Source organism: Dendrobates tinctorius, unplaced genomic scaffold, assembly GCF_039654945.1.
Source record: "Dendrobates tinctorius isolate UK_male_01 unplaced genomic scaffold, ASM3965494v1 ptg000080l, whole genome shotgun sequence".
Classification (NCBI taxonomy): Eukaryota; Metazoa; Chordata; class Amphibia; order Anura; family Dendrobatidae; genus Dendrobates; species Dendrobates tinctorius.
This window is the reverse complement of record NW_027361748.1, coordinates 446,299-469,111: the sequence shown is the minus strand read 5'-3', so window position 1 is coordinate 469,111 and position 22,813 is coordinate 446,299. Positions and strand designations below refer to the sequence as shown.

At 51.8% G+C, this 22,813-nt stretch overlaps 1 protein-coding gene across 4 annotated transcripts in view; it reads right to left on the bottom strand.

Moving 5' to 3' along the window:
- TFR2 (transferrin receptor 2) overlaps positions 1-22,813 on the bottom strand; it is a 147,351-nt gene that overhangs the window by 120,581 nt on the left and 3,957 nt on the right. Inside the window, exon 1 of one of the 4 annotated variants that reach the window (XM_073583694.1) lies at positions 20,796-20,895. The exons of the other annotated variants lie outside the window; for them this stretch is intronic. The gene's annotated coding sequence lies outside the window, so the exon portion shown is untranslated. Of the gene's footprint in view, positions 1-20,795; positions 20,896-22,813 lie in introns of those variants that run through there. 4 annotated transcript variants of the gene reach the window in all.

Below are 22,813 nucleotides of genomic sequence, written 5' to 3'. Positions count from 1 at the left end.
GACCTGGGGAGGTAATCTGCTGCATCTGGTCCTGTCACATAGACCTGGGGAGGAAATCTGCTGTCTCTGGTCCTGTCACATAGACAAGGTGAGGTAATCTGCTGCAAATGGCCCTGTCACATAGACCAGGGGAGGTAATCTGCTGGATCTGGTTCTGTCACATAGACAAGGTGAGGTAATCTGCTGCATCTGGCCCTGTCACATAGACCAGGGGAGGTAATCTGCTGGATCTGGTTCTGTCACATAGACCAGTGGAGGTAATCTGCTGCATCTGGTCCTGTCACATAGACCAGGGGAGGTAATTTGCTGGATCTGGTCCTGTCACATAGACCTGGGGAGGTAATCTGCTGCATCTGGTCCTGTCACATAGACCAGGGGAGGTAACCTGCTGGATCTGGCCCTGTCACAGAGACCTGGGGAGGTAATCTGCTGGATCTGGTCCTGTCACATAGACCAGGGGAGGTAATCTGCTGGTTCTGGTTCTGTCACATAGACCAGGGGAGGTAATCTGCTGGATCTGGTCCTGTCACATAGACAAGGTGAGGTAATCTGCTGCATCTGGCCCTGTCACATAGACCAGGGGAGGTAATCTGCTGGATCTGGTTCTGTCACATAGACCAGTGGAGGTAATCTGCTGCATCTGGTCCTGTCACATAGACCAGGGGAGGTAATTTGCTGGATCTGGTCCTGTCACATAGACCTGGGGAGGTAATCTGCTGCATCTGGTCCTGTCACATAGACCAGGGGAGGTAACCTGCTGGATCTGGCCCTGTCACAGAGACCTGGGGAGGTAATCTGCTGGATCTGGTCCAGTCACATAGACCAGGGGAGGTAATCTGCTGGATCTGGTCCTGTCACATAGACCAGGGGAGGTAATCTGCTGCATCTGGTCCTGTCACATAGACCTGGGGAGGTAATCTGCTGGATCTGGTCCTGTCACATAGACAAGGTGAGGTAATCTGCTGCATCTGGCTTTGTCACATAGACCTAGAGAGGTAATCTGCTGGATCTGGTCCTGTCACATAGACCAGGGGAGGTAATCTGCTGCATCTGGTCCTGTCATATAGACCAGGGGAGGTAATCTGCTGGATCTGGTCCTGTCACAGAGACCTGGGGAGGTAATCTGCTGGATCTGGTCCTGTCACAGAGACCTGGGGAGGTAATCTGCTGCATCTGGTCCTGTCACATAGACCAGGGGAGGTAATCTGCTGGATCTGGTCCTGTCACAGAGACCTGGGGAGGTAATCTGCTGTATCTGGTCCTGTCACAGAGACCAGGGGAGGTAATCTGCTGGATCTGGTCCTGTCACATAGACCTGGGGAGGTAATCTGCTGGATCTGGTCCTGTCACATAGACCAGGGGAGGTAATCTGCTGGATCTGTTCCTGTCACATAGACAAGGGGAGGTAATCTGCTGGATCTGGCCCTGTCACATAAACCAGGGGAGGTAATCTGCTAGATCTGGTCCTGTCACATAGACCAGGGGAGGTAATCTGCTGCATCTGGTCCTGTCACATAGACCTGGGGAGGTAATCTGCTGCATCTGGTCCTGTCATATAGACCTGGGGAGGTAATCTGCTGGATCTGGTCCTGTCACAGAGACCTGGGGAGGTAATCTGCTGCATCTGGTCCTGTCACATAGACCAGGGGAGGTAATCTGCTGGATCTGGCCCTGTCACAGAGACCTGGGGAGGTAATCTACTGCATCTGGTCCTGTCACATAGACCAGGTGAGGTAATCTGCTGCATCTGGCCCTGTCACATAGACCAGGGGAGGTAATCTGCTGGATCTGGTCCTGTCACATAGACCAGGGGAGATTATCTGCTGGATCTGGCCCTGTCACATAGACCAGGGGAGGTAATCTGCTGGATCTGGTCCTGTCACATAGACCAGGGGAGGTAATCTGCTGGATCTGGTCCTGTCACATAGACCAGGGGAGGTAATCTGCTGGATCTGGCCCTGTCACGTAGACCAGGGGAGGTAATCTGCTGGATCTGGCCCTGTCACATAGACCTGGGGAGGTAATCTGCTGCATCTGGTCCTGTCACAGAGACCAGGGGAGGTAATCTGCTGGATCTGGTCCTGTCACATAGACCAGGGGAGGTAATCTGCTGCATCTGGCCCTGTCACATAGACAAGGGGAGGTAATCTGCTGCATCTGGCCCTGTCACATAGGCCAGGGGAGGTAATCTGCTGGATCTGTTCCTGTCACATAGACAAGGGTAGGTAATCTGCTGGATCTGGCCCTGACACATAAACCAGGGGAGGTAATCTGCTAGATCTGGTCCTGTCACATAGACCAGGGGAGGTAATCTGCTGGATCTGGCCCTGTCACATAGACCAGGGGAGGTAATCTGCTGGATCTGGCCCTGTCACATAGACGTTGAGAGGTAATCTGCTGCATCTGGTCCTGTCACATAGACCAGGGGAGGTAATCTGCTGGATCTGGCCCTGTCACATAGACCTGGTGAGGTAATCTGCTGGATCTGGCCCTGTCACATAGACCTGGGGAGGTAATCTGCTGGATCTGGCCCTGTCACATAGACCTGGGGAGGTAATCTGCTGCATCTGGCCCTGGCACAGAGACCTGTTGAGGTAATCTGCTGGATCTGGCCCTGTCACATAGACCAGGGGAGGTAATCTGCTGGATCTGATCCTGTCACATAGACAAGGTGAGGTAATCTGCTGGATCTCTTCCTGTCACATAGACCAGGGGAGGTAATCTGCTGGATCTGGCCCTGTCACATAGACCAGGGGAGGTAATCTGCTGGATCTGGTCCTGTCACATAGACCAGGGGAGGTAATCTGCTGGATCTGGCCCTGTCACATAGACGTTGAGAGGTAATCTGCTGCATCTGGTCCTGTCACATAGACCAGGGGAGGTAATCTGCTGGATCTGGCCCTGTCACATAGACCAGGGGAGGTAATCTACTGCATCTGGCCCTGGCACAGAGACCTGGTGAGGTAATCTGCTGCATCTGGTCCTGTCACAGAGACCAGGGGAGGTAATCTGCTGGATCTGGTCCTGTCACATAGACCTGGGGAGGTAATCTGCTGGATCTGGTCCTGTCACATAGACCAGGGGAGGTAATCTGCTGGATCTGTTCCTGTCACATAGACAAGGGGAGGTAATCTGCTGGATCTGGCCCTGTCACATAAACCAGGGGAGGTAATCTGCTAGATCTGGTCCTGTCACATAGACCAGGGGAGGTAATCTGCTGCATCTGGTCCTGTCACATAGACCTGGGGAGGTAATCTGCTGCATCTGGTCCTGTCATATAGACCTGGGGAGGTAATCTGCTGGATCTGGTCCTGTCACATAGACCTGGGGAGGTAATCTGCTGCATCTGGTCCTGTCACATAGACCAGGGGAGGTAATCTGCTGGATCTGGCCCTGTCACAGAGACCTGGGGAGGTAATCTGCTGCATCTGGTCCTGTCACATAGACCAGGTGAGGTAATCTGCTGCATCTGGCCCTGTCACATAGACCAGGGGAGGTAATCTGCTGGATCTGGTCCTGTCACATAGACCAGGGGAGGTAATCTGCTGGATCTGGTCCTGTCACATAGACCAGGGGAGGTAATCTGCTGGATCTGGCCCTGTCACGTAGACCAGGGGAGGTAATCTGTTGGATCTGGCCCTGTCACATAGACCTGGGGAGGTAATCTGCTGCATCTGGTCCTGTCACAGAGACCAGGGGAGGTAATCTGCTGGATCTGGTCCTGTCACATAGACCAGGGGAGGTAATCTGCTGCATCTGGCCCTGTCACATAGACAAGGGGAGTTAATCTGCTGCATCTGGCCCTGTCACATAGGCCAGGGGAGGTAATCTGCTGGATCTGTTCCTGTCACATAGACAAGGGGAGGTAATCTGCTGGATCTGGCCCTGACACATAAACCAGGGGAGGTAATCTGCTGGATCTGGCCCTGTCACATAGACCAGGGGAGGTAATCTGCTGGATCTGGCCCTGTCACATAGACGTTGAGAGGTAATCTGCTGCATCTGGTCCTGTCACATAGACCAGGGGAGGTAATGTGCTGGATCTGGCCCTGTCACATAGACCTGGGGAGGTAATCTGCTGGATCTGATCTTGTCACATAGACAAGGTGAGGTAATCTGCTGGATCTGGTCCTGTCACATAGACCTGGGGAGGTAATCTGCTGGATCTGGCCCTGTCACATAGACCAGGGGAGGTAATCTGTTGCATCTGGTCCTGTCACATAGACCAGGGGAGGTAATCTGCTGGATCTGGACCTGTCACATAGACCAGGGGAGGACATCTGGATCTGATCCTGTCACATAGACCTGGGGAGGTAATCTGCAGGATCTGGCCCTGTCACATAGACCAGGGGAGGTAATCTGCTGGATCTGGTCCTGTCACATAGACCAGGGGAGGTAATCTGCTGGATCTGGTCCTGTCACAAAGACCTGGAGAGGTAATCTGCTGTATCTGGTCCTGTCACATAGACCTGGGGAGGTAATCTGCTGGATCTGGCCCTGTCACATAGACCAGGGGAGGTAATCTGTTGCATCTGGTCCTGTCACATAGACCAGGGGAGGTAATCTGCTGGATCTGGACCTGTCACATAGACCAGGGGAGGACATCTGGATCTGATCCTGTCACATAGACCTGGGGAGGTAATCTGCAGGATCTGGCCCTGTCACATAGACAAGGGGAGGTAATCTGCTGGATCTGGCCCTGTCACATAAACCAGGGGAGGTAATCTGCTAGATCTGGTCCTGTCACATAGACCAGGGGAGGTAATCTGCTGCATCTGGTCCTGTCACATAGACAAGGGGAGGTAATCTGCTGGATCTGGCCCTGTCACATAAACCAGGGGAGGTAATCTGCTAGATCTGGTCCTGTCACATAGACCAGGGGAGGTAATCTGCTGCATCTGGTCCTGTCACATAGACCTGGGGAGGTAATCTGCTGCATCTGGTCCTGTCATATAGACATGGGGAGGTAATCTGCTGGATCTGGTCCTGTCACAGAGACCTGGGGAGGTAATCTGCTGCATCTGGTCCTGTCACATAGACCAGGGGAGGTAATCTGCTGGATCTGGCCCTGTCACAGAGACCTGGGGAGGTAATCTGCTGGATCTGGTCCTGTCACATAGACCAGGGGAGGTAATCTGCTGCATCTGGCCCTGTCACATAGACCAGGGGAGGTAATCTGCTGCATCTGGTCCTGTCACATAGACCAGGGGAGATTATCTGCTGGATCTGGCCCTGTCACATAGACCAGGGGAGGTAATCTGCTGGATCTGGTCCTGTCACATAGACCAGGGGAGGTAATCTGCTGGATCTGGTCCTGTCACATAGACCAGGGGAGGTAATCTGCTGGATCTGGCCCTGTCACGTAGACCAGGGGAGGTAATCTGCTGGATCTGGCCCTGTCACATAGACCTGGGGAGGTAATCTGCTGGATCTGGCCCTGTCACATAGACGTTGAGAGGTAATCTGCTGCATCTGGTCCTGTCACATAGACCAGGGGAGGTAATGTGCTGGATCTGGCCCTGTCACATAGACCAAGGGTGGTAATCTACTGCATCTGGCCCTGGCACAGAGACCTGGTGAGGTAATCTGCTGGATCTGGCCCTGTCACATAGACCTGGGGAGGTAATCTGCTGGATCTGATCTTGTCACATAGACAAGGTGAGGTAATCTGCTGGATCTGGCCCTGTCACATAGACCTGGGGAGGTAATCTGCTGGATCTGGCCCTGTCACATAGACCTGGGGAGGTAATCTGCTGCATCTGGTCCTGTCACAGAGACCTGGTGAGGTAATCTGCTGGATCTGGCCCTGTCACATAGACCAGGGGAGGTAATCTGCTGGATCTGGCCCTGTCACATAGACCAGGGGAGGTAATCTGCTGCATCTGGCTTTGTCACATAGACCTGGGGAGGTAATCTGCTGGATCTAGCCCTGTCACATAGACCTGGGGAGGTAATCTGCTGGATCTGGCCCTGTCACATAGACCTGGGGAGGTAATCTGCTGGATCTGGTCCTGTCACATAGACCGGGGAGGTAATCTGCTGGATCTGGTCCTGTCACAGACCAGGGGAGGTAATCTGCTGGATCTGGTCCTGTCACATAGACCAGAGGAGGTAATCTGCTGGATCTGGTACTGTCACATAGACCAGGGGAGGTAATCTGCTGCATCTGGTCCTGTCACATAGACCTGGGGAGGTAATCTGCTGGATCTGGCCCTGTCACATAGACCAGAGGAGGTAATCTGCTGGATCTGGTACTGTCACATAGACCAGGGGAGGTAATCTGCTGCATCTGGTCCTGTCACATAGACCTGGGGAGGTAATCTGGATCTGATCCTGTCACATAGACCTGGGGAGGTAATCTGCAGGATCTGGCCCTGTCACATAGACCAGGGGAGGTAATCTGCTGGATCTGGTCCTGTCACATAGACCAGGGGAGGTAATCTGCTGGATCTGGTCCTGTCACAAAGACCTGGAGAGGTAATCTGCTGCATCTGGTCCTGTCACATAGACCTGGGGAGGAAATCTGCTGCATCTGGTCCTGTCACATAGACCTGGGGAGGAAATCTGCTGGATCTGGTCCTGTCACATAGACCAGGGGAGGTAATCTGCTGGATCTGGTTCTGTCACATAGACCAGTGGAGGTAATCTGCTGGATCTGGTCCTGTCACATAGACCTGGGGAGGTAACCTGCTGGATCTGGCCCTGTCACAGAGACCTGGGGAGGTAATCTGCTGGATCTGGTCCTGTCACATAGACCTGGAGAGGTAATCTGCTGCATCTGGCCCTGTCACATAGACCAGGGGAGGTAATCTGCTGCATCTGGCCCTGTCACATAGACCAGGGGAGGTAATCTGCTGGATCTGGTTCTGTCACATAGACCAGGGGAGGTAATCTGCTGGATCTGGTCCTGTCACATAGACCAGGGGAGGTAATCTGCTGGATCTGGCCCTGTCACATAGACCAGGGGAGGTAATCTGCTGCATCTGGTCCTGTCACATAGACCTGGGGAGGTAATCTGCTGCATCTGGTCCTGTCACATAGACCTGGGGAGGTAATCTGCTGGATCTGGTCCTGTCACAGAGGCCTGGGGAGGTAATCTGCTGGATCTTGTCCTGTCACAGAGACCTGGGGAGGTAATCTACTGGATCTGGCCCTGTCACATAGACCAGGGGAGGTAATCTGCTGCATCTGGCTTTGTCACATAGACCTGGGGAGGTAATCTGCTGGATCTAGCCCTGTCACATAGACCTGGGGAGGTAATCTGCTGGATCTGGCCCTGTCACATAGACCTGGGGAGGTAATCTGCTGGATCTGGTCCTGTCACATAGACCGGGGAGGTAATCTGCTGGATCTGGTCCTGTCACAGACCAGGGGAGGTAATCTGCTGGATCTGGTCCTGTCACATAGACCAGAGGAGGTAATCTGCTGGATCTGGTACTGTCACATAGACCAGGGGAGGTAATCTGCTGCATCTGGTCCTGTCACATAGACCTGGGGAGGTAATCTGCTGGATCTGGCCCTGTCACATAGACCAGGGGAGGTAATCTGTTGCATCTGGTCCTGTCACATAGACCTGGGGAGGTAATCTGCTGGATCTGGCCCTGTCACATAGACCAGAGGAGGTAATCTGCTGGATCTGGTACTGTCACATAGACCAGGGGAGGTAATCTGCTGCATCTGGTCCTGTCACATAGACCTGGGGAGGTAATCTGGATCTGATCCTGTCACATAGACCTGGGGAGGTAATCTGCAGGATCTGGCCCTGTCACATAGACCAGGGGAGGTAATCTGCTGGATCTGGTCCTGTCACATAGACCAGGGGAGGTAATCTGCTGGATCTGGTCCTGTCACAAAGACCTGGAGAGGTAATCTGTTGCATCTGGTCCTGTCCCATAGACCTGGGGAGGTAATCTGGATCTGATCCTGTCACATAGACCTGGGGAGGTAATCTGCAGGATCTGGCCCTGTCACATAGACCAGGGGAGGTAATCTGCAGGATCTGGCCCTGTCACATAGACCAGGGGAGGTAATCTGCTGGATCTGGTCCTGTCACATAGACCAGGGGAGGTAATCTGCTGTATCTGGTCCTGTCACATAGACCTGGGGAGGAAATCTGCTGCATCTGGTCCTGTCACATAGACCTGGGGAGGAAATCTGCTGGATCTGGTCCTGTCACATAGACCAGGGGAGGTAATCTGCTGGATCTGGTTCTGTCACATAGACCAGTGGAGGTAATCTGCTGGATCTGGTCCTGTCACATAGACCAGTGGAGGTAATCTGCTGGATCTGGCCCTGTCACACAGACCTGGGGAGGTAATCTGCTGGATCTGGTCCTGTCACATAGACCTGGAGAGGTAATCTGCTGCATCTGGCCCTGTCACATAGACCAGGGGAGGTAATCTGCTGCATCTGGCCCTGTCACATAGACCAGGGGAGGTAATCTGCTGGATCTGGTTCTGTCACATAGACCAGGGGAGGTAATCTGCTGGATCTGGTCCTGTCACATAGACCAGGGGAGGTAATCTGCTGGATCTGGCCCTGTCACATAGACCAGGGGAGGTAATCTGCTGCATCTGGTCCTGTCACATAGACCTGGGGAGGTAATCTGCTGCATCTGGTCCTGTCACATAGACCTGGGGAGGTAATCTGCTGGATCTGGTCCTGTCACAGAGGCCTGGGGAGGTAATCTGCTGGATCTTGTCCTGTCACAGAGACCTGGGGAGGTAATCTACTGGATCTGGCCCTGTCACATAGACCAGGGGAGGTAATCTGCTGCATCTGGCTTTGTCACATAGACCTGGGGAGGTAATCTGCTGGATCTAGCCCTGTCACATAGACCTGGGGAGGTAATCTGCTGGATCTGGCCCTGTCACATAGACCTGGGGAGGTAATCTGCTGGATCTGGTCCTGTCACATAGACCGGGGAGGTAATCTGCTGGATCTGGTCCTGTCACAGACCAGGGGAGGTAATCTGCTGGATCTGGTCCTGTCACATAGACCAGAGGAGGTAATCTGCTGGATCTGGTACTGTCACATAGACCAGGGGAGGTAATCTGCTGCATCTGGTCCTGTCACATAGACCTGGGGAGGTAATCTGCTGGATCTGGCCCTGTCACATAGACCAGGGGAGGTAATCTGTTGCATCTGGTCCTGTCACATAGACCAGGGGAGGTAATCTGCTGGATCTGGACCTGTCACATAGACCAGGGGAGGACATCTGGATCTGATCCTGTCACATAGACCTGGGGAGGTAATCTGCAGGATCTGGCCCTGTCACATAGACCAGGGGAGGTAATCTGCTGGATCTGGTCCTGTCACATAGACCAGGGGAGGTAATCTGCTGGATCTGGTCCTGTCACAAAGACCTGGAGAGGTAATCTGCTGTATCTGGTCCTGTCACATAGACCTGGGGAGGTAATCTGCTGGATCTGGCCCTGTCACATAGACCAGGGGAGGTAATCTGTTGCATCTGGTCCTGTCACATAGACCAGGGGAGGTAATCTGCTGGATCTGGACCTGTCACATAGACCAGGGGAGGACATCTGGATCTGATCCTGTCACATAGACCTGGGGAGGTAATCTGCAGGATCTGGCCCTGTCACATAGACAAGGGGAGGTAATCTGCTGGATCTGGCCCTGTCACATAAACCAGGGGAGGTAATCTGCTAGATCTGGTCCTGTCACATAGACCAGGGGAGGTAATCTGCTGCATCTGGTCCTGTCACATAGACAAGGGGAGGTAATCTGCTGGATCTGGCCCTGTCACATAAACCAGGGGAGGTAATCTGCTAGATCTGGTCCTGTCACATAGACCAGGGGAGGTAATCTGCTGCATCTGGTCCTGTCACATAGACCTGGGGAGGTAATCTGCTGCATCTGGTCCTGTCATATAGACCTGGGGAGGTAATCTGCTGGATCTGGTCCTGTCACAGAGACCTGGGGAGGTAATCTGCTGCATCTGGTCCTGTCTCATAGACCAGGGGAGGTAATCTGCTGCATCTGGCCCTGTCACATAGACCAGGGGAGGTAATCTGCTGCATCTGGTCCTGTCACATAGACCAGGGGAGATTATCTGCTGGATCTGGCCCTGTCACATAGACCAGGGGAGGTAATCTGCTGGATCTGGTCCTGTCACATAGACCAGGGGAGGTAATCTGCTGGATCTGGTCCTGTCACATAGACCAGGGGAGGTAATCTGCTGGATCTGGCCCTGTCACGTAGACCAGGGGAGGTAATCTGCTGGATCTGGCCCTGTCACATAGACCTGGGGAGGTAATCTGCTGGATCTGGCCCTGTCACATAGACGTTGAGAGGTAATCTGCTGCATCTGGTCCTGTCACATAGACCAGGGGAGGTAATGTGCTGGATCTGGCCCTGTCACATAGACCAAGGGTGGTAATCTACTGCATCTGGCCCTGGCACAGAGACCTGGTGAGGTAATCTGCTGGATCTGGCCCTGTCACATAGACCTGGGGAGGTAATCTGCTGGATCTGGTCCTGTCACATAGACCTGGAGAGGTAATCTGCTGCATCTGGCCCTGTCACATAGACCAGGGGAGGTAATCTGCAGCATCTGGCCCTGTCACATAGACCAGGGGAGGTAATCTGCTGGATCTGGTTCTGTCACATAGACCAGGGGAGGTAATCTGCTGGATCTGGTCCTGTCACATAGACCAGGGGAGGTAATCTGCTGGATCTGGCCCTGTCACATAGACCAGGGGAGGTAATCTGCTGCATCTGGTCCTGTCACATAGACCTGGGGAGGTAATCTGCTGCATCTGGTCCTGTCACATAGACCTGGGGAGGTAATCTGCTGGATCTGGTCCTGTCACAGAGGCCTGGGGAGGTAATCTGCTGGATCTTGTCCTGTCACAGAGACCTGGGGAGGTAATCTACTGGATCTGGCCCTGTCACATAGACCAGGGGAGGTAATCTGCTGCATCTGGCTTTGTCACATAGACCTGGGGAGGTAATCTGCTGGATCTAGCCCTGTCACATAGACCTGGGGAGGTAATCTGCTGGATCTGGCCCTGTCACATAGACCTGGGGAGGTAATCTGCTGGATCTGGTCCTGTCACATAGACCGGGGAGGTAATCTGCTGGATCTGGTCCTGTCACAGACCAGGGGAGGTAATCTGCTGGATCTGGTCCTGTCACATAGACCAGAGGAGGTAATCTGCTGGATCTGGTACTGTCACATAGACCAGGGGAGGTAATCTGCTGCATCTGGTCCTGTCACATAGACCTGGGGAGGTAATCTGCTGGATCTGGCCCTGTCACATAGACCAGGGGAGGTAATCTGTTGCATCTGGTCCTGTCACATAGACCTGGGGAGGTAATCTGCTGGATCTGGCCCTGTCACATAGACCAGAGGAGGTAATCTGCTGGATCTGGTACTGTCACATAGACCAGGGGAGGTAATCTGCTGCATCTGGTCCTGTCACATAGACCTGGGGAGGTAATCTGAATCTGATCCTGTCACATAGACCTGGGGAGGTAATCTGCAGGATCTGGCCCTGTCACATAGACCAGGGGAGGTAATCTGCTGGATCTGGTCCTGTCACATAGACCAGGGGAGGTAATCTGCTGGATCTGGTCCTGTCACAAAGACCTGGAGAGGTAATCTGCTGCATCTGGTCCTGTCACATAGACCTGGGGAGGTAATCTGGATCTGATCCTGTCACATAGACCTGGGGAGGTAATCTGCAGGATCTGGCCCTGTCACATAGACCAGGGGAGGTAATCTGCAGGATCTGGCCCTGTCACATAGACCAGGGGAGGTAATCTGCTGGATCTGGTCCTGTCACATAGACCAGGGGAGGTAATCTGCTGTATCTGGTCCTGTCACATAGACCTGGGGAGGAAATCTGCTGCATCTGGTCCTGTCACATAGACCTGGGGAGGAAATCTGCTGGATCTGGTCCTGTCACATAGACCAGGGGAGGTAATCTGCTGGATCTGGTTCTGTCACATAGACCAGTGGAGGTAATCTGCTGGATCTGGTCCTGTCACATAGACCAGTGGAGGTAATCTGCTGGATCTGGCCCTGTCACAGAGACCTGGGGAGGTAATCTGCTGGATCTGGTCCTGTCACATAGACCTGGAGAGGTAATCTGCTGCATCTGGCCCTGTCACATAGACCAGGGGAGGTAATCTGCTGCATCTGGCCCTGTCACATAGACCAGGGGAGGTAATCTGCTGGATCTGGTTCTGTCACATAGACCAGGGGAGGTAATCTGCTGGATCTGGTCCTGTCACATAGACCAGGGGAGGTAATCTGCTGGATCTGGCCCTGTCACATAGACCAGGGGAGGTAATCTGCTGCATCTGGTCCTGTCACATAGACCTGGGGAGGTAATCTGCTGCATCTGGTCCTGTCACATAGACCTGGGGAGGTAATCTGCTGGATCTGGTCCTGTCACAGAGGCCTGGGGAGGTAATCTGCTGGATCTTGTCCTGTCACAGAGACCTGGGGAGGTAATCTACTGGATCTGGCCCTGTCACATAGACCAGGGGAGGTAATCTGCTGCATCTGGCTTTGTCACATAGACCTGGGGAGGTAATCTGCTGGATCTAGCCCTGTCACATAGACCTGGGGAGGTAATCTGCTGGATCTGGCCCTGTCACATAGACCTGGGGAGGTAATCTGCTGGATCTGGTCCTGTCACATAGACCGGGGAGGTAATCTGCTGGATCTGGTCCTGTCACAGACCAGGGGAGGTAATCTGCTGGATCTGGTCCTGTCACATAGACCAGAGGAGGTAATCTGCTGGATCTGGTACTGTCACATAGACCAGGGGAGGTAATCTGCTGCATCTGGTCCTGTCACATAGACCTGGGGAGGTAATCTGCTGGATCTGGCCCTGTCACATAGACCAGGGGAGGTAATCTGTTGCATCTGGTCCTGTCACATAGACCAGGGGAGGTAATCTGCTGGATCTGGACCTGTCACATAGACCAGGGGAGGACATCTGGATCTGATCCTGTCACATAGACCTGGGGAGGTAATCTGCAGGATCTGGCCCTGTCACATAGACCAGGGGAGGTAATCTGCTGGATCTGGTCCTGTCACATAGACCAGGGGAGGTAATCTGCTGGATCTGGTCCTGTCACAAAGACCTGGAGAGGTAATCTGCTGTATCTGGTCCTGTCACATAAACCTGGGGAGGTAATCTGCTGGATCTGGCCCTGTCACATAGACCAGGGGAGGTAATCTGTTGCATCTGGTCCTGTCACATAGACCAGGGGAGGTAATCTGCTGGATCTGGACCTGTCACATAGACCAGGGGAGGACATCTGGATCTGATCCTGTCACATAGACCTGGGGAGGTAATCTGCAGGATCTGGCCCTGTCACATAGACAAGGGGAGGTAATCTGCTGGATCTGGCCCTGTCACATAAACCAGGGGAGGTAATCTGCTAGATCTGGTCCTGTCACATAGACCAGGGGAGGTAATCTGCTGCATCTGGTCCTGTCACATAGACAAGGGGAGGTAATCTGCTGGATCTGGCCCTGTCACATAAACCAGGGGAGGTAATCTGCTAGATCTGGTCCTGTCACATAGACCAGGGGAGGTAATCTGCTGCATCTGGTCCTGTCACATAGACCTGGGGAGGTAATCTGCTGCATCTGGTCCTGTCATATAGACCTGGGGAGGTAATCTGCTGGATCTGGTCCTGTCACAGAGACCTGGGGAGGTAATCTGCTGCATCTGGTCCTGTCACATAGACCAGGGGAGGTAATCTGCTGGATCTGGCCCTGTCACAGAGACCTGGGGAGGTAATCTGCTGGATCTGGTCCTGTCACATAGACCAGGGGAGGTAATCTGCTGCATCTGGCCCTGTCACATAGACCAGGGGAGGTAATCTGCTGCATCTGGTCCTGTCACATAGACCAGGGGAGATTATCTGCTGGATCTGGCCCTGTCACATAGACCAGGGGAGGTAATCTGCTGGATCTGGTCCTGTCACATAGACCAGGGGAGGTAATCTGCTGGATCTGGTCCTGTCACATAGACCAGGGGAGGTAATCTGCTGGATCTGGCCCTGTCACGTAGACCAGGGGAGGTAATCTGCTGGATCTGGCCCTGTCACATAGACCTGGGGAGGTAATCTGCTGCATCTGGTCCTGTCACAGAGACCAGGGGAGGTAATCTGCTGGATCTGGTCCTGTCACATAGACCAGGGGAGGTAATCTGCTGCATCTGGCCCTGTCACATAGACAAGGGGAGTTAATCTGCTGCATCTGGCCCTGTCACATAGGCCAGGGGAGGTAATCTGCTGGATCTGTTCCTGTCACATAGACAAGGGGAGGTAATCTGCTGGATCTGGCCCTGACACATAAACCAGGGGAGGTAATCTGCTAGATCTGGTCCTGTCACATAGACCAGGGGAGGTAATCTGCTGGATCTGGCACTGTCACATAGACCAGGGGAGGTAATCTGCTGGATCTGGCCCTGTCACATAGACGTTGAGAGGTAATCTGCTGCATCTGGTCCTGTCACATAGACCAGGGGAGGTAATCTGCTGGATCTGGCCCTGTCACATAGACGTTGAGAGGTAATCTGCTGGATCTGGCCCTTTCACATAGACCAAGGGTGGTAATCTACTGCATCTGGCCCTGGCACAGAGACCTGGTGAGGTAATCTGCTGGATCTGGCCCTGTCACATAGACCTGGGGAGGTAATCTGCTGGATCTGATCTTGTCACATAGACAAGGTGAGGTAATCTGCTGGATCTGGCCCTGTCACATAGACCTGGGGAGGTAATCTGCTGGATCTGGCCCTGTCACATAGACCTGGGGAGGTAATCTGCTGCATCTGGTCCTGTCACAGAGACCTGGTGAGGTAATCTGCTGGATCTGGCCCTGTCACATAGACCAGGGGAGGTAATCTGCTGGATCTGGCCCTGTCACATAGACCAGGGGAGGTAATCTGCTGCATCTGGCTTTGTCACATAGACCTGGGGAGGTAATCTGCTGGATCTAGCCCTGTCACATAGACCTGGGGAGGTAATCTGCTGGATCTAGCCCTGTCACATAGACCTGGGGAGGTAATCTGTTGCATCTGGTCCTGTCACATAGACCAGGGGAGGTAATCTGCTGGATCTGGACCTGTCACATAGACCAGGGGAGGTAATCTGCTGCATCTGGCTTTGTCACATAGACCTGGGGAGGTAATCTGCTGGATCTAGCCCTGTCACATAGACCTGGGGAGGTAATCTGCTGGATCTGGCCCTGTCACATAGACCTGGGGAGGTAATCTGCTGGATCTGGTCCTGTCACATAGACCGGGGAGGTAATCTGCTGGATCTGGTCCTGTCACAGACCAGGGGAGGTAATCTGCTGGATCTGGTCCTGTCACATAGACCAGAGGAGGTAATCTGCTGCATCTGGTCCTGTCACATAGACCTGGGGAGGTAATCTGCTGGATCTGGCCCTGTCACATAGACCAGGGGAGGTAATCTGTTGCATCTGGTCCTGTCACATAGACCAGGGGAGGTAATCTGCTGGATCTGGACCTGTCACATAGACCAGGGGAGGACATCTGGATCTGATCCTGTCACATAGACCTGGGGAGGTAATCTGCAGGATCTGGCCCTGTCACATAGACCAGGGGAGGTAATCTGCTGGATCTGGTCCTGTCACATAGACCAGGGGAGGTAATCTGCTGGATCTGGTCCTGTCACAAAGACCTGGAGAGGTAATCTGCTGTATCTGGTCCTGTCACATAGACCTGGGGAGGTAATCTGCTGGATCTGGCCCTGTCACATAGACCAGGGGAGGTAATCTGTTGCATCTGGTCCTGTCACATAGACCAGGGGAGGTAATCTGCTGGATCTGGACCTGTCACATAGACCAGGGGAGGACATCTGGATCTGATCCTGTCACATAGACCTGGGGAGGTAATCTGCAGGATCTGGCCCTGTCACATAGACCAGGGGAGGTAATCTGCTGGATCTGGTCCTGTCACATAGACCAGGGGAGGTAATCTGCTGGATCTGGCCCTGTCACATAGACCAGGGGAGGTAATCTGCTGCATCTGGTCCTGTCACATAGACCTGGGGAGGTAATCTGCTGGATCTGGTCCTGTCACAGAGGCCTGGGGAGGTAAGCTGCTGGATCTTGTCCTGTTACAGAGACCTGGGGAGGTAATCTGCTGCATCTGGTCCTGTCACATAGACCAGGGAAGGTAATCTGCTGGATCTAGCCCTGTCACAGAGACCTGGGGAGGTAATCTGCTGCATCTGGTCCTGTCACATTGACCTGGGGAGGAAATCTGCTGGATCTGGTCCTGTCACATACACAAGGTGAGGTAATCTGCTGGATCTGGTCCTGTCACAGAGGCCTGGGGAGGTAATCTGCTGGATCTTGTCCTGTCACAGAGACCAGGGGAGGTAATCTGCTGCATCTGGTCCTGTCACATAGACCAGGGGAGGTAATCTGCTGGATCTGGTCCTGTCACATAGACCAGGGGAGGTAATCTGCTGGATCTGGTCCTGTCACATAGACAAGGTGAGGTAATCTGCTGGATCTGGTCCTGTCACATAGACCAGGGGAGGTAATCTGCTGGATCTGGTCCTGTCACATAGACCAGGGGAGGTAATCTGCTGGATCTGGTCCTGTCACATAGACCTGGGGAGGAAATCTGCTGGATCTGGTTCTGTCACATAGACCAGGGGAGGTAATCTGCTGCATCTGGTCCTGTCACATAGACCAGGGGAGGTAATCTGCTGCATCTAGTCCTGTCACATAGACCAGGGGAGGTAATCTGCTGGATCTGGCCCTGTCACATAGACCTGGGGAGGTAAACTGCTGCATCTGGCCCTGTCACATAGACCCGGGGAGGTAATCTGCTGCATCTGGCCCTGTCACATAGACCAGGGGAGGTAATCTGCTGGATCTGGTCCTGTCACATAGACCAGGGGAGGTAATCTGCTGGATCTTGCCCTGTCACATAGACCAGGGGAGGTAATCTGCTGGATCTGGTCCTGTCACATAGACCTGGGGAGGTAATCTGCTGCATCTGGCCCTGTCACATAGACCCGGGGAGGTAATCTGCTGCATCTGGCCCTGTCACATAGACCAGGGGAGGTAATCTGCTGGATCTGGTCCTGTCACATAGACCAGGGGAGGTAATCTGCTGGATCTTGCCCTGTCACATAGACCTGGGGAGGTAATCTGCTGCATCTGGCCCTGTCACATAGACCCGGGGAGGTAATCTGCTGCATCTGGCCCTGTCACATAGACCAGGGGAGGTAATCTGCTGGATCTGGTCCTGTCACATAGACCAGGGGAGGTAATCTGCTGGATCTTGCCCTGTCACATAGACCTGGGGAGGTAATCTGCTGCATCTGGCCCTGTCACATAGACCAGGGGAGGTAATCTGCTGGATCTGGTCCTGTCACATAGACCAGGGGAGGTAATCTGCTGGATCTGGTCCTGTCACATAGACCTGGGGAGGAAATCTGCTGGATCTGGTTCTGTCACATAGACAAGGTGAGGTAATCTGCTGCATCTGGTCCTGTCACATAGACCAGGGGAGGTAATCTGCTGGATCTGGTCCTGTCACATAGACCAGGGGAGGTAATCTGCTGGATCTGGTCCTGTCACATAGACCTGGGGAGGTAATCTGCTGCATCTGGTCCTGTCACATAGACCAGGGGAGGTAATCTGCTGGATCTGGTCCTGTCACATAGACCAGGGGAGGTAATCTGCTGGATCTGGTACTGTCACATAGACCTGGGGAGGAAATCTGCTGGATCTGGTTCTGTCACATAGACCAGGGGAGGTAATCTGCTGCATCTGGTCCTGTCACATAGACCAGGGGAGGAAATCTGCTGCATCTGGTCCTGTCACATAGACCAGGGGAGGTAATCTGCTGCATCTGGTCCTGTCACATAGACCAGGGGAGGTAATCTGCTGGATCTGGCCCTGTCACATAGACCTGGGGAGGTAATCTGCTGCATCTGGTCCTGTCACATAGACCAGGGGAGGTAATCTGCTGGATCTGGTCCTGTCACATAGACCAGGGGAGGTAATCTGCTGGATCTGGTCCTGTCACATAGACCAGGGGAGGTAATCTGCTGCATCTGGCCCTGTCACATAGACCAGGGGAGGTAATCTGCTGGATCTGGTCCTGTCACATAGACCAGGGGAGGTAATCTGCTGGATCTGGTCCTGTCACATAGACCAGGGGAGGTAATCTGCTGCATCTGGTCCTGTCACATAGACCTGGGGAGGTAATCTGCTGCATCTGGCCCTGTCACATAGACCAGGGGAGGTAATCTGCTGGATCTGGTCCTGTCACATAGACCAGGGGAGGTAATCTGCTGCATCTGGTCCTGTCACATAGACCAGGGGAGGTAATCTGCTGCATCTGGTCCTGTCACATAGACCTGGGGAGGTAATCTGCTGCATCTGGCCCTGTCACATAGACCAGGGGAGGTAATCTGCTGGATCTGGCCCTGTCACATAGACCAGGGGAGGTAATCTGCTGGATCTTGTCCTGTCACATAGACCTGGGGAGGTAATCTGCTGGATCTGGTCCTGTCACATAGACCAGGGGAGGTAATGTGGTGGATCTGGTCCTGTCACATAGACCAGGGGAGGTAATCTGCTGGATCTGGTCATGTCACATAGACCAGGGGAGGTAATCTGTTGGATCTGGTCCTGTTACATAGACCAGGGGAGGTAATCTGCTGGATCTGGACCTGTCACATAGACCAGGGGAGGTAATCTGCTGCATCTGGTCCTGTCACATAGACCAGGGGAGGTAATCTGCTGGATCTGGCCCTGTCACATAGACCAGGGGAGGTAATCTGCTGGATCTTGTCCTGTCACATAGACCTGGGGAGGTAATCTGCTGGATCTGGTCCTGTCACATAGACCAGGGGAGGTAATGTGGTGGATCTGGTCCTGTCACATAGACCAGGGGAGGTAATCTGCTGGATCTGGTCATGTCACATAGACCAGGGGAGGTAATCTGTTGGATCTGGTCCTGTTACATAGACCAGGGGAGGTAATCTGCTGGATCTGGACCTGTCACATAGACCAGGGGAGGTAATCTGCTGGATCTGGACCTGTCACATAGACCAGGGGAGGTAATCTGCTGGATCTGGACCTGTCACATAGACCAGATACAATTTCAGATCTACAGGTCAGGGAGCATTTGTGATGCAGTGACCATAACATGGTAAGTTTCAATGTATTTTCAATCAAACATTCAAAAGTAGAAATGAGAAAACCTGGAACTTTAAGAAAACTGATTTTAACAAAATAAGGGAAGAGCTTAATCGTGTAGACTGGGACAACATCGCGGTACCTGGGGATACCGAACATAAATGGGGCATTTTTAAGGAAATACTACTAGAATCCTGCAGAAAACTTCTACCCTCTGGTAATAAAATGTCAAGGAATAAAACGAAACCATTATGGATCAAAAGAACAGTGCAAAGTGTAAAAAGATAAAAACAAAGGGCATTCAAAATCCTGAAAGCCGAGAATACTGAAATAGCATCCCAGGAGTATAAAGATCTAAATAAGAAATGTAAAAAAGAAATCAAGCTACAGAGTTATCCACAGAGAAACAAATCGTCAACGACATTAAAATAAATCATAACATTTTTTACAAATACAGCAATGCCAAAAAGAAAAAAAAAATAGATGATACCAGCCCCTTAAAAGATGACAATAGCAAGATAATCACAGAGGACAAAGAAAAGGCTGAGATATTACACAGGTGCGTCTCATCCGTGTTCACCAACGAACTGTCTGTTACAGGGATCATTCAACAAGGCAAAAATCAAAATTCACAACCCGATATAACGAGTTTAACACAAAAATAAGAACATCTACGTCTGTGAAAATCCCCCGGCTCAGATGACATTCATCCATGAAGCTCCAGAAGCCTGGACTAATGGAAACTATATGCAGATGGGTAAGGAATTGGCTAAATGACTGGAAACAAAGAGCTGTCATAAATGGTACATTCTCTAAATGGGATAAAGTCAGCAATGGGGACCGTGGGGATCTGTACCGGGAGCAGTGGGGATCTGTACCGGGAGCAGTGGGGACCGCAGGGATCTGTACCAGGAGCAGTGGGGACTGCAGTGATCTGTACCGGGAGCATTGGGGGACCGCAGGGATCTGTACTGGGAGTAGTGGGGACCGCGGGGGTCCGTACTGGGAGCAGTGGGGACCGCAGGGATCTGTACTGGGAGCAGTGGGGATCGCGGGGGTCCATACTAGGAGCAGTGGGGACCGCAGGGATCTGTACTGGGAGCAGTGGGGACTGCGGGGGTCTGTAGTGGGAGCAGTGGGGACCACAGGGATCTGTACTGGGAGCAGTGGGGACCGCAGGGATCTGTACTGGGAGCAGTGGGGACTGTGGGGGTCTGTACTGGGAGCAGTGGGGACCACAAGGATCTGTACTGGGAGCAGTGGGGACCGCAGGGATCTGTACTGGGAGCAGTGGGGGACCGCAGGGATCTGTACTGGGAGCAGTGGGAACCGCAAGGATCTGTATTGGGAGCAGTGGGGACCGCAAGGATCTGTACTGGGAGCAGTGGTGACCGCAGGGATCTGTGCTTGGACCGATTCTTTTTAACCTCTTCATTAATGACCTTGTGGATGGGATTGAGAGTAAAGTGTCGCTCTTTGCTGATGACACCAAACTATGGAGGATATTAAACTCTGACCTTGACATTACAATATTACAGAACGATCTGAATAAGATGACTGATGGGCAAACACTTGGCAAATGAGATTTAATATAGATAAATGTAAAGTGATGCACCTTGGACGGAGGAATCCTATTGCTCGGGACCACAGATCAAGAGAAGGACGGGGGATTCTCGCTACAAGTAAGCTGAGCAGCAGCTCTCAATGTCAGGCAGCAGCTGCAAAAGCAAGCAAGATTTTAGGATGTATAAAAAGAGATAAAATCCCACGATCCCAACATATTATTAACCCTTCATAAATCACTGGTGAGGCCACATCTAGAATATGGGATTCCGTTTTGGGCTCCACATTTTAAAAAGGATAGTCAGAAGTTAGAATCATTTTAACGACGGGCAACTGCAGTAGATCATTACAAGGGATGGAGGTCTCTCATATGAGGAGAGGTTGGAAAAGTTGGGCATGTTTAGCTTAGAGAATAGACGCCTCAGAGGGGATCTCATTTACATGTGTAATATATGTGTGGCCAGTACAACACTGGCACATGACTTGTTCCATCAAAGCACTGTGCTGAGGACCAGGGGGCACTCATTACAGGTGGAAGAAAGGCGATTCCGGCAGCTAAACAGGAAAGGGTTCTTTACAGTTAGAGCAGTCAGACTGTGGAATGCCGACCACAGGAGGCAGTAATGGCTGACACTAGAATCGCTTTTAAAAAAGGGCCGGACGATTTCCTTGAGACAGATAACATTGCGGGTTATAGTTAAATTAGTGACGAAATGTACAATTGGTGGAGAAAGGGTGAACTTGATGCACCTAGGTTTTTATTCAACCTACGTAACTACTGGTATGTAAAAAAGGACAGTCACACTAAAATATGGATTTCACTTTGTTCATTATCTTTGCATTTTGTTAACCAAAAGAAGTAAACATGCACACACAGGTGTATATATATATATATACCGCATGTACACAGGGCCACACACACCTACTATATATATATATATATATATATATATATATATATATATATATATAAAAATATATACCAGTGTGTGAGTTACAGTGTAGTACAGTGTAGATCATAATGTTTCCATCCTGTGAGTTATATTACATAGTGTGGAAGCGCAGAGTCAGCAAATACCGGGAGATGCACGGGTGTGGGGGAGCGGCAGGGGATTCTCAGTAATATACCAGATATTATAAGAATTCTGGAGTACGATGTGCAGTGACGATGGATAATTCATTGAAGCAACTCTTCACCAGTGATCAGTAAGACGGGTGTCGTGACACGCCTAAGATAAGACTATCTATCCATTAACATGTGTTTAATGTGGAACCGTAATGGGATCACGCCTTCACCCCTGAACCTAAAGACAGAAGCAAATAGCGTGCTGTGAGTCTACATTATCAGGCTACTAAAATAAAGAGCAAGGCAGGAAATGTAAAAAGCCACATCACAAAGTCATTAGTACACATCTCAAAGCCACGAGTCAAGTTCATATAATCACCAGAGCATATTGTATAGTCAAAAGTCCAAATCATCCAGTCACATGTCCAAATCCAGTGTAGACCTCTCACGTCAATAAACTTCTCACCAGGTTACACCTCCTACCAATATATACACACATATATATATATATATATATATATATATATATATATATATATATATATATATATATATATACACTGTGTTCCAAATTATTATGCAAAAAGAGTTTCGGAGTGATAAGGTTAGAATTTTTTGTCATTTACACTCATTGCTGGTGATGTGTGTCAGGGCTCTTTATATCACTGAAAGCAATTGCAGATACCTGTGCACATTAGTTTGGCCGGTGCGTCCAAATAAAGGCAAGACTACTGAAGAAGGCTGCTCCACATTATTAAGCAGCCGACATTTTTTGCCAAAATGGGAAAGAAAAAGGATGTGTCTGCTGCTGAGAAGCCACAAATTGTGGAGTATTTAGGTCAAGGCATGACTACAATTAACATTGCCAAGACACTTCATCCTGATCATCGCACAATCAAGAAGTATGTCGCTGATTCCCGACACACACTTGTGCGTGCTAAGGAAAAATTGAGGACTCTTTCCAACAGGCAATTGCGTCAGGTTAAAAGAGCAGCTGCAAAAAT